Genomic DNA, 17,753 nt, shown 5'->3' on the forward strand with positions numbered 1-17,753 from the left:
GTCCATCCCAATGCCACTAACAATCCCAACCCTTACTGCAACCCTTACTGCCAGGATCATATCCCTGTGAAAGACCTAAGTGCAAAACCTGCCCAACCCACGCACAAGCACTTCCTATTCCAGCCCTATAACAGCTTTATCCTACCCCATCCGGAGCCAGGCCACCTGTGAAAGCAGCCATGACATTTACCAGCTCTGCTGCAATCATTGCACAGCTTTTTATACTGGTATGATTACCAACCAGCTGTCCATCTGCATGAACGGTCACTGCCAAACTGTGGCCAAGAGTAAAATAGATCACCCTGTGCCACAACATGCAGCTGAACATAATACACTTGACTTCAATGGCTGCTTCACTATGCAAGCCATCTGGATCCTTCCATCCACCACCACCCTTTCTGTACTGCACAGATGGGAGATATTCTTACAACACATTCTCTGCTCACATAATTGTCCTGAGCTCAACCTAAGGTAATATATTGTCCACACACCCTCCACCCCTTCTGTCCTATCATCTCCTCTCCATTCTCCTCTCCCCCAGTGTATTTGCAGCCCTCTGACAATACATCTGCCCATATTCTCTCTCTTTTCGCTTCTTTTCCCCCAATCTACTGTTCCATAACTGCCTGATGCTGTAACTGTCAGCAGTCTAGTCCCTGCACACTCCACCAGACAGCGTTTGTCTCTCTCCCCACCTGTACTCTACCATTCCTTCCCCTTCCCCTTCCCCTTCCCCTTCCCCTTGCCCATCCCCTCCAGATTGCTGCTTGCATTTCATGTGATTTTGCAATGCGGCCCGAGATGCTGGAGATGACGGTCGTGTGTGTGTGTGTGTGTGTGTGTGTGTGTGTGTGTGTGTGTGTGTGTGTGTGTGTGTGTGTCCTCAATACTGATGAAGGCTGTGGCCGAAAGCTAAAAGCGAGAGCATTTTAATAGTGCCTGTCTGCAACTTGACGTGTCTTCTTTATGGTAACTAGCAATCTGTCTTTTCCTACACTATTAAAATGTTGTGATGTATTTACCTTGCAGCAAGTGTGTCATGTTTGTTACTGAAACAGAAGCTTGGTGGATGCATTAAGAATGAGACACATTTATAAATTCTCCTTATATATGGTGTGCAATGTTCCCGAGTTCCAATTATATGTAGAACAAAAAGACTGAATAACTACAAAAATTATCATCACTGACAGCCCCCACTTTTATTTATGCCAACTGACTTCAATGTTGCGGGGACTGAAACGCTGAGGCTTTGAGCCTGGAAATGATAACCATGGAGTTTCAACTTCTACACAAGCCTCAACAACAATTATATGCAGCAAGTGCTTGCTTACAAGGGGAACACAGGTTGCCCTCTGATACAGTCAAAATTTGGCAAGTGATAAAAAGATGAAAATAAAGGGACACCTATTTTGTCTTAGGTGTCAACAAGCAATAGCTTTCGAGAAAGTCTCATAATTTCATGCCTCATGTTCAAATTCTATCTTATTGTTTTTCTTTTATTGCTGTGGAAGTATAGCAAAAGAAATAAAGGTGTAAATCTTATTAAAAACAGATTTTACCATTACAACTGTATGGTTAATTAACGCCTTCCAAATAACTGCTACCAACAGTTTTTGTTTGTCTTCAAGAAGTTACTGACAAATTTAGCCCTCAAGTCCATCACGGCACAAGATGGCTGGATGGCTGGATGGCTGGATGGCTGCCAGCCACAATCCTGAAACCTCACAGATGGCATAAACCAATCAATGGAATGACATCAGAATGTGCATGCAACAGCCACAAAATATGAAAAACTCACAAAATAAACCTACCTTGTTTCTGGACAAAGTTTTGACACCTAATGTAAAACTGGAGCTTTTTCTGCATGTTAACAACTTGGGAGGTAGGGGGCAAAATGTTCCCTCCTTACACAATTGGGTTTTTGCTGATGAAATGTGAATACCAACTTGTTCATTAAAGGTAATTCTTTCAAAGTGTATGATATGTGAAAAAGTACATTTGTCGATTAAAGAAGTGTCCTACTCTCATCACACAGGAAGGAGAAATCACAAGTAAAAGCAATGCAATGAAAATAAACACTATTTTATTCATGGTTGCAATTTTCAGTAACTTTAGTATCATTTTTCAGGATAAATTTCACTGATCAGTTGCAAATAAAAGTAAAGCGCTGCAGGGGAACGAGCAGGGGCGAGGTAGAGAGATGGTACGGCCATGAGGTGCAGTCAGGAGGTTAGACAGGCAGTGGGAGAGAGGGGGGGGGGGGTAGTGGTAAAGAGAGAAGTAAAAAGACTGGGTTTGTTGGTGGCGCAGAGGGCTGTGTGGCTGTATACTGTGTACTGCTGGTGTAGGTACAGGGGATAGATGGATGAGAACAATGACTAATGGAGTTTGAGGCCAGAAGGACTACAGGAAGTATGATATGTTGCGGGGAGAGTTAACACCTGCACAATTCAGAAAAGGTGGTGTTGGTGGGAAGTATCCATATGGTACAGGCTGTGAAGCAGTCACTGAAATGGAGACCGTCATGTTGGGCAGCATGCTCAGCAATATGATGGTCCAGTTGTTTCTTGTACACAGTTTGTCAGTGGCCATTTATGTGGACAGGCAGCTTGTTGGTTGTCATGCCTACATAGAATGCAGCAGTGACTGCAGCTTAGCTTGTAGATCACATGACTGGTTCCACAGGTACCTCTGCCTTTTGACAGGATGGGTGACGTTTGTGACGGGACAGGGGTAGGTGGTAGTGGGAGGATGTAAGGATAGGTATTACATCTACGTCTATTACAGGGCATGAGGCAAGGGATTGAGAGCAACGACTGTGTAGGGAGGGACAAGGAGATTGTGTAGGTTCATTGGAAGGGGGAATATGACTGTGTGTGTGGGGTGGGGAAGTGTTTGGAAGGATAGTATGCAGGAAATTTCTTATTTCAGTGATGGAGAATGTAATTCAGTTGCTCCACTACTGGCTGATACTGAGTTACGAGGAGATTGCACCTCTGTGGCTGGGCAGTGGCACTTTGGGAGGTTGTGGGTGACTAGGAAGATAACGCATGGGAGATTTTTTTTTTTTTTTTTTTTTTTTTTTTTTTTTTTGTACAAAGCTGGGAGGGTAATTAAAGTCTGCAAAAGCCTCAGTGAGACCCCTCAGTATATTTTGAGGGGGACCACCTGACACTGCAGATGTGACGGCAGTGGGTGACTAGGCTGTATGGGAGGTACTTCTTGTCTTTATTTTTTCTTTTAATTTTACACAGCTAGTCCCATAGGACCAAATTTAAGAGCATATCTCCAAGGTCATGTAGTGTGTCAGTAGATGCAATTACAACATAAAAGTAATAACAGATAAAATAAAATGTTTATGAACTCAAAAAAAGACAAGCATAAGTATACGTAAAAACAAACAACAATATAACACAGGAGTCAGCTTAATTTTTCAAGTAACTCCTTGACAGAACAGAAGAAGTGAACCATGAGGAAACTCTTAAGTTTCAATTTGAAAGCATGTGGATTGCTGCTAAGATTTTTGAATTCTTGTAGTAGCTTATTGAAAATGGATACAGCAGTATACCACTCATCTTTCTGCACACAAGTCAAGGAAGTGCAATCCAAATGCAGACTGGATTTCTGCCTAGTATTAACTGAGTGAAAGCTACTAACTCTTGGGAATGATCTGATACTGTTAATAAGAAATGAGGCCAATATCAGAACACCCAGACTAATAAACAGGGTTCAACAAGAGGTTTGTGAACTTATACCACCCGTTTCTGAGCCAAAAATATCCTTTGAGAATGGGAAGAGTTACCTCAAAATATAACACCATATGTCATAAGCAAATAAAAATAAGCAAAGTAGACTAGCTTTTGTGTCAAATATCACTTACTTCATATACCATTCAAATAGTAAAAATGGCAGCATTAAGTCTTTGTACAAGAACCTAAACGTGCACTTTCACAACAGTTTACTATCCACCTAAACACCTAGAAATTTGAACGGTTCAGTTTCAGTAATCATATGTCCATTCTATGAAATTAACACATCGGGTTTTGTTGAATTGTCAGTTAGAAACTGTAAAAGCTGAGTCTTACTGTGATTTAGCATTATTTTATTTTTTACGGTCCACAAACTTAGGTCATGAACTGCACTATTTGAAACAGAGCCAGTGTTGCACACAACATCTTTTACTACCAAGCTAGTGTCATCAGGAAACAGAAATATTTTAGAATCGCCTGTAATACTAGAGGGCAATTCATTTCTATAAATAAGGAACAGGAGTGACCCTGGGGCACACCCCATTTGACCCTGTCTCACTCAGACCCCATATCATAGCCATTCTCAACACTGTGAATAATGACCTTTTGCTGTCTTGTTGAAGTAGGAAGTGAACCAACTGTGAGCTACTCCATAATGGTTCAACTTCTTGAGCCAAATTTTGTGATCAACACAATCAAACACCTTAGTTAAATAAAAAAAGATGCCTAACATTTAAAACCTTTTGTTAAGTCAATTCAATACCTCACAGAGAAAAGAGAATACAGCATTTTCAGGTGTTACATCACTTCTAAAACTGAACTATACATTTGACAGAAAATTATGTGAAATAAAACAATCAATTATCCTTACATACACAGCCTTCTCAATAAGTTTTGCAAACACTGATGGTTTAGAAATATGTCTAAATTGTCTACCTTACCACTTCCTCCCTTTTTATAAAGCGGCTTTACTACTGAGTAATCATTCAGGAAACTGACAATTCTTAAAAGAAAAATTACAAATATGGCTAAGTACAGGGCTAACATGTGCAGCACGGTACTTTAATATTCTGCTAGGCACTAACTCCATCACATCCATGAGAATTCTTAATCTTCAGTGATTTAATTAGTGACTCAATCTCCCCCTTGTCAGTGTCACAGAGTAGTATTTCAGACATCAATCTCAGGAAGGTATTTTCCAAGAGAGTTACGTGATTCCCTGTAGGAACTACATTTTTATGTAACTCACCAGCAATGCTCAGAAAATGATTGTTAAATACTGTACATGTATCTGATTTATCAGTAACAGCAATATTTTTGCTACGAATTGACTTTTTATCATCAACCTTGTGCTGCTGACCAGACACTTCCTTCACAACTGACTAATGTTTTTAATTTTGTCGTGTGAATTAGCTATTCTGTTTGTGTACTATGTACTCTCTGCCTTCCTAATAACATTTTTAAGCACCCTACAATACTGTTTGTAATGGGCTACTGTAGCTGATTGTGACAGTTTCTAACATTTTGATATAATTCCCACTTTTTTTTTACATGCTATCCTTAGCTCACTAATCAGCCACCCAGGCCACCCTTTACTGCTAGTACCTGGTTTAGAATGTTGTAATGGAAAAACTTTCAAAGAGCATGAGCAGTGTGTTACAGAATACATTGTATTTTTCATCTGTGTTATCAGCATTATAAACATCCTGCCTCTCTTGTTCATTAACAAGGTTTAAAAAACTCTCTATTGTCATTGGATTAGCTTTTCGAAATATGAAATGGGTGGCAGCTGTCGAAGTGGAGGTATTGCTGGTGGTCAGTAGATTTGATATGCACAGAGGTACTGAAGTAGCCATCTTTGGGGTGGAAGTTAACACATAGGGAAGTGGCTTGTTGGGTTGAGTAGGACCAGCTGAAGTGAATGGGGGAGAAAGTGTTGATGTTCTGGAGGAATGTGGATAGGGTATTCTTACCCTCAATCCAAATCATGAAGATGTCATCAATGAATCTGAACCAGGTGAGAGGTTTAGGATTATGGATGTCTAGGAAGGATTCCTTTAGATGGCCCATGAATAGATTGGCATAGAATGGTGCCATGTGTAGGACCATCACTGTACCCCAGATTTGTTTGTAGGTAATGCCTTCAAAAGAGAAGTAATTTTGGGTGAGGATATAATTGGTCGTGGTGATTAGGAAAGAGGTTGTTGGTTTGGAATCCGTCGGGTGCTGGGAAAGGTAGTGTTCAATAGTGGTAAGGCCATGGGCATTAGGGATGTAGTGTGGTAAAGGAACAGGAACTGTGGAGAGTTCGTGAAGGAAATGGTTGGTACCTTTTAAATAGGAAGGTAGGCTGCGGGTAATAGGCTGAAGGTGTTGGTCTACGAGAACAGGGAGTCTCTCAGTGACAGGCACAGTAACCGACCACAATGGGGTGTCCTGGGTGGTTAGGTTTATTTTAGGAAGCATGTAGAAGGGCGAGGAATGGTAGGAGTGTGGAGAGAGATGGGCTCCCGGGAGAGCTTCTGGAATGAGCCTAAGAATTTGAGGAGAGACTGGAGACCCTACTGGATTTCTGGAATGGGATCACTGTGGCAGGGTTTGTAGCACCTGGCGAAGTCCTTCTGCCGGCTAATCCTTGTGGTTTCAAATGCGAGTGGTTGAGCCTTTGTCCGCAGGTAAGTGTTTTCCAGTGGTAAACTGTGGTTCTTTCTGTAGATGTTAGGTTAGTTTGCATGTTGAGGTTTTGAGGAATGATGGTGAGCCAAGGCTCGTGGTTAAGACATTCTGGAAAGTTAACAGGCACTGATTTGGGAGCAGTGGGGGTGGATCATGGTTGGATGGAGGAATGTACTGTCACAGAAGGCTCAACATTGGTCTTTGGTTGAAACTGGTTTGTAGGGTTGGTGGTCAAAAAGTGTTTCCGCTGTAGGGACCAGAATGAGGAGAGAATTTCTTTAACATGTCCTGCGTGATTTAATTTGGGAGTAGGACAAAAATGATGCCTTTGGAAAGGACTGATATTTCTGTGGGGCTAAGGCTTTAAGGGGAAAGGTTCATGACTGTTTTGGGTCTGTTTAGTTTCAGGATTCTATGTGGTGGTGGGAGTGATTTTTGAAGGCAGGATAAATGCAGCAGGTCTGCAACACAGGGTTTGTCAGCTATGAGAAGATGTGGGGGGAGGGTGGGAGGTTTGGACGTTGTTGCAGAGGAGATGGACAGTTGTACTCCATGATGGGAGCAGGAAGTGATCATGGTGGAGAGATTTTTGAGGTGGCATTGCGTATATTGCTCTAGTTCCTGGAGGCCAAGCATTTAAATGTGTGTTATGGGTTCCAGGAATTTGGGATTGAATAGTAGGACAATTTTATGAATGGAGAGAAGGTATTGCAAGGAAGTTTGGGCTTGATTGATATGGTTTTGCAGGACTATGTTGGTGAGGTCTAAGGACTGGCAGAATCTGAATAGATGGAGGTCACTGTGGGAGAAAGGGTGGCAGGTGGAGATGGTAAGGCCATTTGGGGGAATTCCATGAGCCCTGGCAACAATGCAGAATCCGTATGCGGGACTGAGTTCTAACTAGGTATAAGGAAATTTTTCAGTATTGAGGTGAATGGAAGGAGGAAGGACCCCTGGTGGTGACAAAAGTGAAAAGATACATAAATAATGTAGAATTATGTCTGAAAAAGTTCTCAAAACTACTTCCAAGTACATGGGAAAAAATCACAAAAAGCATGAAATGGACGAAGTAAGGGGAAACATGAAATTTGAGGGAGTATGTCGATAGTGGAAGGTGGAAACCCACTAAAAGTGGCATGAAGTCAAAATGTAATCAAAGAAAAAATATAAATAAATATTTTACCAGGGGGTGCAGGTCTGACAGTGTATAAGTGTGTGCGAACTGAGATAGAAAGGAGGAGGAGGAGTGGGGGGTGGGGAGGGGTTCGTAGGATGAAATACTTGATGATGTGACACAGGAATGGTGTGTGAAATAACAAGCAAAAATATGGGAGTGTGACGCAGGGAGAGTGATCAATTTGAAGGTATAGGATTAATGATATTGGTGGGAATAATGTGGGACATAAGATGCTGCACCAACAATCAGCGTGGTCTTGTAGCTGTATATTGAGTGTGGCAGAGAGAGTTGACACAGTGTAGCTCGTGAGTACAGCATGCAGTACGGGTTGTAAGGTGATAAGAGAAACACAAGAAAGAAGAGAAAGAAGGATGGACATCTGGTATAGTAATGCATTAGAAAATAGTAACAAAGGAAAACAGCACTGGGTTAGGATGGAAGAAAAGCCATCAGGCAAAAGTAAACAACAGAAAATCCAGAACGGAATATAACAATATTATGAAAGCGACATTGCTACTCACTGTATAGTGGAGATGCTGAGTCGCAGATAGGTAAAACAAAAAGAATGTCACAAATTAAGATTTCGGCCAACAAGGCCTTTGTCAAAAACAGACAATACACACACACACACACACACACACACACACACACACACACACAAACACACACATACACACGCACACACAGACGCGCGCAAACACAGCTCTCACACACGACCACAGTCTCTGGCAGCTGAAGCCAGACTATGAGCAGGAGCAGCAGCAGCAGCATATAGCATATGATGGGAGAGGCAACTTGGTGGTGGTAAGGAGGACGCTAGGACAGGGAGGGAGAGGAATAGCAGTGGGGGGGGGGGGGGGGCAGTAAAGTGCCACCAAGTTGCCTCTCCCATCATATGCTGCTGCTGCTGCTGCTGCTCATAGTCTGGCTTCAACTGCCCGAGGCTGTGATCATTTGTGTGATTCACATTTTTGTGTGTGTGTGTGTGTGTGTGTGTGTGTGTGTGTGTGAATGAATGTATGCTTATTTTTGACTAAGGCCTCCTTTTCTTGACATTCTTATAGTCCATCCTGGATTTTCCATAATCAATTGCATGCTCAAGATGTCAAGGAAACATACTGATACGCATGGTACACCATGAAGTTATCATCATATTGTGAGGTTGTTCTCATAATTATATTTGCACAAAAAATGTGATTTTGGTATATGTGCCTTTGCAGTTGCTCATGGTGATCTAGATTTTTGTGTTTTTATGAATGCAATTGTTCTCCTGAAGTGTAAAATACAAAGTACAAATTGAAATATTAAAATTTTCAATTTTGGTTAATTATATGAGATTTGTGATGATACAGTTAATGGAAAAGGAGCTATGAAGCACGAATAACAGCCAAATAACCCAAAACAGAAAAGAGGAAGTAGAAGAAGAGTGGTCTTTATTCAAAGACATCCTCATTAAAGAAGCAACAGACATCTGCGGAAATACAAGTGCCACACCAAAAGAGAATGAATCACCTCGGTGGAATGATTGGGTGAAGACAACAGTAAAAGATAAAAATGTACTAATAAGAAAATTAGAGAATGACAAACAGAAAACAGATTAGAGATTAAATGAATTAGTGATTGAACATCTAGCACAGGAATACTAGACAAATAAACTAGCCATAAAAAGACTAATCCAGGAAGAAAAGGAAAAGTGCTGGGAGGACTTTACAACAAGGACGGAGGAAGATTGTCAGAGGTAGGAAATTACTACACAAAGTACTAAGAGTAAATGAAATGAATATGTAAATATCATTGCACTGGAAACACGTGACAGTAACTTACTATGAACAGAGGAAGGTATCAGAGATGAAATGAAAAAGTACATCAACATTCTGCTTAAATGGAGATGGGGACAGCACAACCATCAATGACTAAGTAATTAATCAAGTTTAAACCAACGGACACCAATTAACATGGCGTGAGGTGTAGAACCAGCATTAAAGAGCATGTGGAATGGAAGGTCGACAGGCTTCTATCATCTTACCTCAGACATGATAAAGGCAGCTGGAATATTAGGCTTAAACTGGCTATATAGTGTTATCAGTGACTTTAGAAGAAAATAAAACCCCATAAGACTGGTGTAAAAAAGTCATCACTTCCCTGTTCAAAAATGGCAATCAACAAAAATATGGAAGTTACAGAGGCATGACACTGCTGTCACACACCCTGAAGCTGTTAAAAAATATCACTCAAATGAGACTTAGGAAGATAGCACAACCTTTGCTTGAGGAAGAACAGTATGGATTCAAGAAAGACTGAGGTATTATGGATCTTATTTTTGCAGTAAGAATGTTGACAGAAAAGTACTGGGAATGTGGAAGAAATCTCATGATTGTATATGTGGACATTGAAAAAGTGTATGACAATGTCCCTTGAAACAAGATGTGGGACTGTTTGGAAGGCCTAACTGTTCTACAGTCCCTAACTGATGAGGTAAAGATGCTATATAAAAAACTTTACAGCTGTGTTCAGAAAGGCAATGGACAATCAGAATGGTTTGAACAAAAGAGGTGTCCAACAAGGAAGTGCCCTACTACAACAAGATCATACAATTTATCAAGAAAACAAACAGCAAACTAAATGCCTTGGTTTTTGCTACTGATTTGATACTATGGGGAGTGACAGAAGCTGAAACATAGAACAAACTTAATGACTGGAACAACAAATCCGAAAATTTTGCACAAAAAATAAGTAAAACAAAGACAGTAGAAATGACCATCAACAGGCGAGGAACAACCTTAAACATATTTCTAGAAAGAGTCAAAGTAGTACCTAAGAAGAATGATCTTGAAAGGTAACACCACTTAAGCACGAAGTACTCAGCAGGACACACAAAGCATCCACTTTTTATAGTCAAATCAGAACCCTACTCCGGAATGGTAAAATGCCACTAAAAGCAAAAGCAACCACATACCACACGAATTTCATACCAATCCTTACATATGGTTTACAAACATGTACCCTACTACACAAAGACCTCAGCAGGCTTCAGGCAATAGAAATGAGATTCATTAAAACTATGAAGCAAACAACTAGAAAGGACAAAATCAGGAATGAGGTGAATAGAAAAGTAAAACTGAACCTCGTAGGAAGAAGACCTTGGAGAAGACCAAGAAAATGTTGGATAGAGACTGTAGGATCAGATGTGGAAGAGAAAGAAAACAAATGGGAAGTTGTCCTGCAATAGAAGATGAATGGGACCTATAGCAGGTTTTCCTTGTTAGTTTCCTAGCTAACTCAAGAATTGGTTGAGCTGAACTTACTTTAAGTTTCACAGAACACTCTAATTCTAATCAGGACAGTGAAAAATGAAATGTCGCTTGGCTAGGGCCTCCTGTCGGGTAGACCGGTCCCTGGTGCAAGCCTTTGTAGTTGATACCTCTTCGGCAACTTGCATCTCGATGAAGATGATATGATGATGAGGACAACACAATAGCCAGTCCCCGAGAAGAGAAAATCTCTGACCCAGCTGGGAATCAAACCCGGGCCCCTTGCATGACACACTACCGCATGGACCATTCAGCTATCAAGGTGGACATCAGGACAATGAGTAAAGGTCACGATGGGTTCCAGAAACAACCATCATTTGAAACCCAGCTTACTTTGTTCATCCATGAGACACACAAAGTGGTAGAGCCATGTGACCAAGTTGTGTATCTTGACTTCCAGAAGGCATTCAATAGAGTTTTGTACTGCCCTCTAATCAACAAAATATGAATATACTGAATATCCAACCAGCTGTGTGATTAGACTGAAGAGTTACTAGCAAACAGAACACAGGATGTCAGTCTCAATGGAGAGAAACCTTCAGATGGTGTTGTAACTTTTGGTGTACCCAAAGGGAGAATTGTGGTATTACTTTTTGCAATATATATAAATGACCTAGAGGAGAGCAACATATGTTCAATGATGCCCTCACAAACGATACTCTTGTATAAAGAGGAGCTGCACTGTTAGAAAAATTGTACCAAAATGCTGGAAGACCTGCAGTGGATCAATGTTTGGTACAGGAATTGGCCATTGACCCTCAGTGTACATCAATGTAACATATTGTGCATAAATAGGCAGAAAGACTCATGCTATAATTAAAAGACTGCAGAATGCTGAATGGAAGCAGTCACATTCACAAAATATCCAGGATTATGCATACAGAGTGATTTTAAACAGAATGACCACATAAAACTAATTGCAGGTACATCAGATGCCATACAGAGATTCATTGAAGGAATCTTCAGAAAGTGTAACCCCTTCACAAAGGTTGTAACTTATGAAACCCTCATTAGACCAATACTTTAATATTACTATTAGTCAGGGATCCATATTGGATAAGAATAATACAGGAAATAGAGATGTCCTGATGATGAACAGCACATTTCATTAAAGATACATTTACCAAGTGCAGATGCATCAATGATGTGATTAACCAAGTCCATTGGTAAACACTGTAAAAGAGGCATTCGGCATCTCAGTGTGGTTTACTGTTACAGTTCCAAGAATGCACTTCCTAGAAGAGTCAATCAACATGTTGCTTCCTCCTATGTATCTATCACGAAAAGACCATGGAGCTAAAATTGGAGAGATGCAAGCTGACATGGATGTACATGACTTGAAATATGTGTTGTGTGCAGTTTCCTTTGTAAATGTCAAGACGGACCCGAGCTCACTGACAGCAGCAACTGACTGTCACTGTCAATATGTAACACTCTTCTCTGGTCCCCGTTGATTAGCATCTGTTTGCAACCATTATTCCTATGCGCTGTTACATGGCTGTGAGTGCTACACCGTTCCTTGTACACAGTGAATTGTTGCCTGGAATGACTTTTAATTTTATGTGGCATCTACTAACTCGCGTACCAATGTAAGGCAAAAATAATCGTGTGAGTAGTCCTGCAATCTCTGACCGAGGCCAAGACAGTGAGATGTGTGAGGGCGATCTGTAAAGTTCTTGGCCTCGCTCAGAGTTTGCAGGACTACTCGCACGACTATTTTTGCCTTACATTGGTACGCGAGTTAGTGGATGCCACATAAAATTAAAAGTAATTCCAGGCAACAATTCACTGTGGACAGCTGCTTGAAGCAGTTGTGATGTGCATGATGATGAAAATGGGGAAAAATATTATCGAGCATCATGCAGTGTTTAAATTCTGCATAAAAGAAGGTTTAACACCAACAAACTCATTTTGGCTTAAAAATGTGTATTGTGGCTGTTCACCTTCAATTTCCATCATGAAGAAATCAGCGGCATGGTTTACATGAAACCGTGAAAGCATACAAAGGTAATCCACAAGAAGTATGTCTGAAAAGTGCAAGCACACAGGAAATCATCGACAAAGTGCGATACGATTTTGGAAAATCAGCGTATAAAGGTGGATCAAATGTTTTGGTCGCATCTTGCAATGGGAATTGAACATGAGAAAGCTTTGAACAAAATGGGTGCCAAATGTGCTCACTGTTAACAGAAATGCATTCACATGACACTTTCCGAAAAGTGCTTGCATGTGTTTGAAGAAAAGTGGAAGTGACACTTTGTGTCGCCACATGACAGTGGATGAAACAGATTCACCACAACAGACTTGAAACCAAACTACAGTCTTTAAGTGGATAAAAGCCAGTTCCTCAGTTCCAAAGAAGGCAAGGCTGGTGTCATTAGTGGAAAGGATCAAGGCACCAGTATTGTTGAATGCAAAAGGCAGTTTGTTGATTGACTACCTTGAAAAAAAGTAAACCATAAATGGAGAATGCTACTATCAACTTCTAACAGAATTGGACATAAGCATTTGTGAAAACTGACCTGGCTTAAAGAAGGGAAAAAAAGAAAAGAAAAAAAAACACTCTTCCAACAGGACAATGCATCTGTCCACAGAAGTCTCCAGGCAATGGGGAAATTGAGGGACTTACACTAGGACATGTCAGAATGCCGCAACATCCACCCTATTCCAGAAATTCAGGCAGAAATTTTCCTACCACATTTGTATCACCTAGTTGCTCCCTTCTGTCCTACACCTTGTGTTGTCTGTCATTTGTTATTGTCTCATAATTTATACCTACTTTTTCTGTCCTGTATTGTTTGTTTGTAACTTCCTCCTGTTTTCTTTCTCACCTGTATTATACACACACCACAGCAACCTGATCACACATGACTATTGCTGCAACCTATAGTACCAGCATGGCTGCTGCAAGTGTCTTCCAAACCATTTCATTTGTCAACAGCAGCTCTACATTTTGTCTCCAAATCAACATACCCCTCCTTACACATTGCTCCAATTATAATTTTATGCGTGTTCCTCTTTTTTCACCTTCATGCAATGATAGTTAACAAGCAAATGAATATTCTCGCTCCCTATAGCCCTCAGCACAATTTCTTCTGGCATTTTAATTCCCCAAAGCTGCATCTGGTTATCTGTAGTTTCCTCAACCATCCAGTGCATTCTGAATGGACCCCTTCTCCATTTATTTGCATCAGCTCAGAAAAGTATCCTTATCCCCAGGCAAAATCCAGCTCCACATCTTGTTCCTTGAATGCTGTTTAAGCCACAGAATCCTCACCCTCCCCCCCTCCTCACACACAAGCATAATAAAAATAATAATAATAATAATAATAATAATAATAATAATAATACTCTGTTTCTGGATCTCACCTATCCTTTGACAATGACATACAAATTTTCAGATTCTGGTACTACTCTCTCAGCAAGATATTGTTACTGTGCAATCACAACTACCTACACTAGATCTCCCAAATTGAAACTTTTGCCCTCCAACACCTAGAAGAGCACTCCAGGCAAATTCCAATTAACCAATTTATTGGTATCCTACATGCACCTCTTAATACCACTACCCGTCAACACTTATCCTACCCATAGCGATCACCATCACCAACTTTTCTTGCACCCAGACCGGCTTACCTCTTCCATTTGCCATACTCTCCAAAACTACTTCCCAACATTTAACAAAATTGAGATATAAACAAATCCAAAATACTGTTGTCGATATATCCATCACAACTTCAATCCTACAGACATTTCAGTCTTATCCGAAGGCCTCACTGCCCAACAGACCAGTTCAATCATGCTGGACTCATCTATGATCAACTCTCACTCTCCTGCTCCATAAATCGGGAACACTTCTTCGTTACCAATTCCAGGAATTTCTTATCTCCAACTTGGCCTCATTAACAATCCCTAGGTATCTGACAGAATGCTTCTGACAACTGTTACTCTTCTGCCTAGAATTTTTGTCAAAGTGATCCCATCCAAGAAGTCCAACATTATCTCCAATCCCCTTTCCAGTTCACTGGAGTGCCCTGAAACCATTTCCCTTCTCACCCCAATGATAACCCGCACATCCTCCATCTACCGGGTTATCAAAATCCGTACACCCCTATTTCCTGGATGCTTACTGTAGATGATCACTGTTCACCACAAAAGAATCTCTGCTCTTGTCAACTAATGCATACAAAAAATTGCTCATCGCTTAGCCTCTTATGTAAAAGATAACAAACCACTTACTTCACTGGCTCTTGACTGTTCCCATTCCATTATCACCACCCCTTCTTACCATTGTTGATGCCACCATTCTGCTTATGCTCCATGACCTTGTTGCTATCGAACAGTACCTCTCTCTATGTTCTTCTGACCCAAAATTCAACCTCCTCATTCTTTATACATCTAGCCAATTACATCCTCACAGACACCACTACTACTCTGAGGAAAACACACGTAAACACATCTGCTGCATGGCCATGGGTATCATGCATGGCATCTTCTTATGCCAAACTATTTATAGGCTGCCTTAAGGAAACTTTTCTAGCCTACCCCAAACCTCAATATCTTGTCTAGGACAAGTTCATTGATGATATCTTCAAGATCTGGACCCAGGGTCAAGACATTCTACCCACATTCCTCTACAGCTTCAGAACCTCCTTCTCACCTACTGTAACAGGTTCGAAGCTCAACAAGGTACCTTTGTAGGCTTTGACCTTCAGCTCTCTGATGGTTCCATCCAAACCTCTGTCCATATCAAACTCAAAAAGCATCAACAATACCTGCATTTTGACAGCTGTCATCCCTTCCACACCAAAATATTGCTTCCATTTAGTCTGGCCACCCATGCAGTGACAAAAATTCTCTTTTGCCCAGTATGCAGAAACTCTCAGAAAGGCCTTCACAGACAGGCATTAATCCCTAAATTAGTCCACAGACACATTTCCCATACCAGATCCTCCCAGACCCTTAAACCTCTCGCAATGTCAAGCAAAGGAGAGCTTTCCCTCATCAGCCAATATCATTCCAGACTAGGGCAACTGAACCAAGTCCTTCACCAGGGCTACAGCTATTTATCATCATGCCCAGAAATGAGGAACATCCTGCCCACAGTACTTGCTCCTAAACTGATACTCCATCGCCCACACAATCTCTACACCATCCTGATCCATCCTCCTATTCCACTCTCATTCCCAATGCCATATCATACAGGTCACATCCCTGTGGAAGATCCAGGAGAAAGAGCTGTCCAATTCACCCACTGAGTATATTCTACTCCAAGCCTGTCACAGGCTTTTTCTAATGCATATGAAGCAGGGCAACATGAGAAAACAGTCATGTTATATCAGCCCTCATGTAATTACAGAACTGAATTATATGTGGAATGACCACCAACCAGTTGTCCATAAGAATAAATGGCCACTGTCAAACTGTAGCCAAGAACAAAGTTGGGCATCTAGTGGCCCAACACACTGTTTAGTACAATATACAGAGTTCAAGGTTGCTTCACAATCCGTGGCATCTGTATCCATCCCTCCAGCACCAGTTTTTCTTAACTAGATACATGAACATTATCCTTGCAACATGTCCTCTGCTCCTGCAGTCATCCTGGCCTCAATCTCCACTAACCCATGCATCCACACCCTCCACTTAACAGTCCCTCCTTCCACAGTCCTGTCACCCTCTCCCAATCCACTCTTCCAAATCACTGCCATTTTGCACGGCACAAGCTCACTTGTTCCAGTGTCCATGTGTCGCATTTGTATCTGATGCATCTGCTGCCTCTCTGTTCCACATTCCTATCCTGTACACCTGCTGCATTGCTCTGAACTGTCAATTACCTCATCCCAACATCTCTTCCCATTTCCCAGCTCACCATACCTGACACAAACCCTCACCCAAGTCTATCTGCTGAGCTGCACATATGTGTGTGTGTGTGTGTGTGTGTGTGTGTGTGTGTGTGTGTGTGTGTGGGTGTGTGGGTGCGTGGGTGTGTGGGTGTGTGGGTGCGTGGCTGGAGGGGGTGGCACATGCACTGTCTGGTGGACTTGGACTTGCACAAGCTGAAGCTCATTAAAGGAGTTGTCTTAAAGCTAGCAAAGTTCTCACACTTTTTTGATGATGATTCAATGTTCCCACTAATCAGTGCAATCTGGCCTTTACTCCTAAATTATTTATATTCTGCCACAACTTGCCTTATCCTATCACAAAATCATACACCACAGCAAATCCCTAAATGAGTTTATTCTACAAGCTGGCAGTGTATCTTCAAGGTAACAGAGTCTGGCTGCGGCAGTCCCCTTCCTCAAAAAGAAATTACTTTTGTTTTCTTACAGAATGGGTACACCTGGTAGAAGGAAACGCGATTTTCACTGCAGCACACACAATTTCCTTGCAAAATAATTGATCTCCAATCTTAGATCAAGTCACTCATGGAATGAATCCATTTCAAAAAATGGGAAAAGTGAAAATTCAAAACATTTAAGATAGAAGGGTAGTGAAATTTTACTAGCTGCTGGGACCAAACATAAACTGTGGCTGATGCACAAACTTAAAAAATCAAATAGCTGGCAGGAATAGCAGCCCAGCTTTCCTATATTTCAAAATGGATGAGATCTATTCCAGAGTGCACAATTGAAGCAAATTCTAATCCTCCTCAGGAATGATGTACACAAAGCTATTTCTTAAGATACTATTAATACTTCGCACTGCATAATGCATACCCATTACTGCAAATAACATACAACACACAGAGACAATACTGGAAGCCTGTGGAATGTGTCATGTAATCACCTGTGGAATGTGCCATGTAAGCACCAGACTAGGAGGCAACTGTCGTTGCATGCA

At 41.2% G+C, this 17,753-nt stretch overlaps 1 protein-coding gene across 2 annotated transcripts in view; it reads right to left on the reverse strand.

The window, feature by feature from the left end:
- LOC126334970 (tuberin) overlaps positions 1-17,753 on the reverse strand; it is a 315,576-nt gene that overhangs the window by 129,224 nt on the left and 168,599 nt on the right. The window lies entirely within an intron of this gene.

The sequence above is a fragment of the Schistocerca gregaria genome, chromosome 2 (assembly GCF_023897955.1).
Source record: "Schistocerca gregaria isolate iqSchGreg1 chromosome 2, iqSchGreg1.2, whole genome shotgun sequence".
Lineage (NCBI taxonomy): Eukaryota > Metazoa > Arthropoda > Insecta > Orthoptera > Acrididae > Schistocerca > Schistocerca gregaria.